The sequence below is a fragment of the Hakea prostrata genome, chromosome 2, assembly GCF_041222555.1.
Source record: "Hakea prostrata isolate BN-2017 chromosome 2, UWA_Hpros_2, whole genome shotgun sequence".
Taxonomy (NCBI): Eukaryota; Viridiplantae; Streptophyta; class Magnoliopsida; order Proteales; family Proteaceae; genus Hakea; species Hakea prostrata.
In genome coordinates, this window is record NC_142601.1 from 48,484,388 (window position 1) to 48,485,003 (window position 616).

Genomic DNA, 616 nt, shown 5'->3' on the forward strand with positions numbered 1-616 from the left:
CAGTTGATTCAAAAACTGCGGAGAACAAAGGATTAAAAAAGGGAAAGCGAATCCCGCTTTCCAGGTGCATCTATATACGAGAAAATTCACCCGAAAGGGATGAATCAACCCTCTCATCGGGGTGGGGAGCCCTAACTCGATATGAGGAAGGAAGATCAAAATCTTGGACAGCTGAAAGAAGAGTTTCCTCATTGTAAATGGAGGGAGCAGAGTGAGCCGGGTCCACCATTGGACCCGGAGGTTTGAGGCTGCCTAGAAGACTCGACAATCTTGGAAGATCCAGACTCGAGAAGGATAGGAGAAGTTTCGGTTTTTCTTTCAAAACCTTTTTGAGAAACTTCAGCGAACTCCCGCCAGGAGGACGATTAGGGTTTTGTTATCACTATCCGATTGTTCGGGAGCAGGAGAAGCAAAAGCATCACTGCTATTACCAACATGGGGTACTAAAGAAGCCCTATCGTCCGCCATTACTCGTTTTAGTAAACTACAAAAAGAAAAAGACCGGTAAACTTACCGATTCAGGTGAGACGGAAGCTTGAGAGCGAGGAAGGCACGAAGCGGACAACAAAGGTTCAAATTCCGAGCGGGAAGAATGAAACCTATGAAGACAACGAAC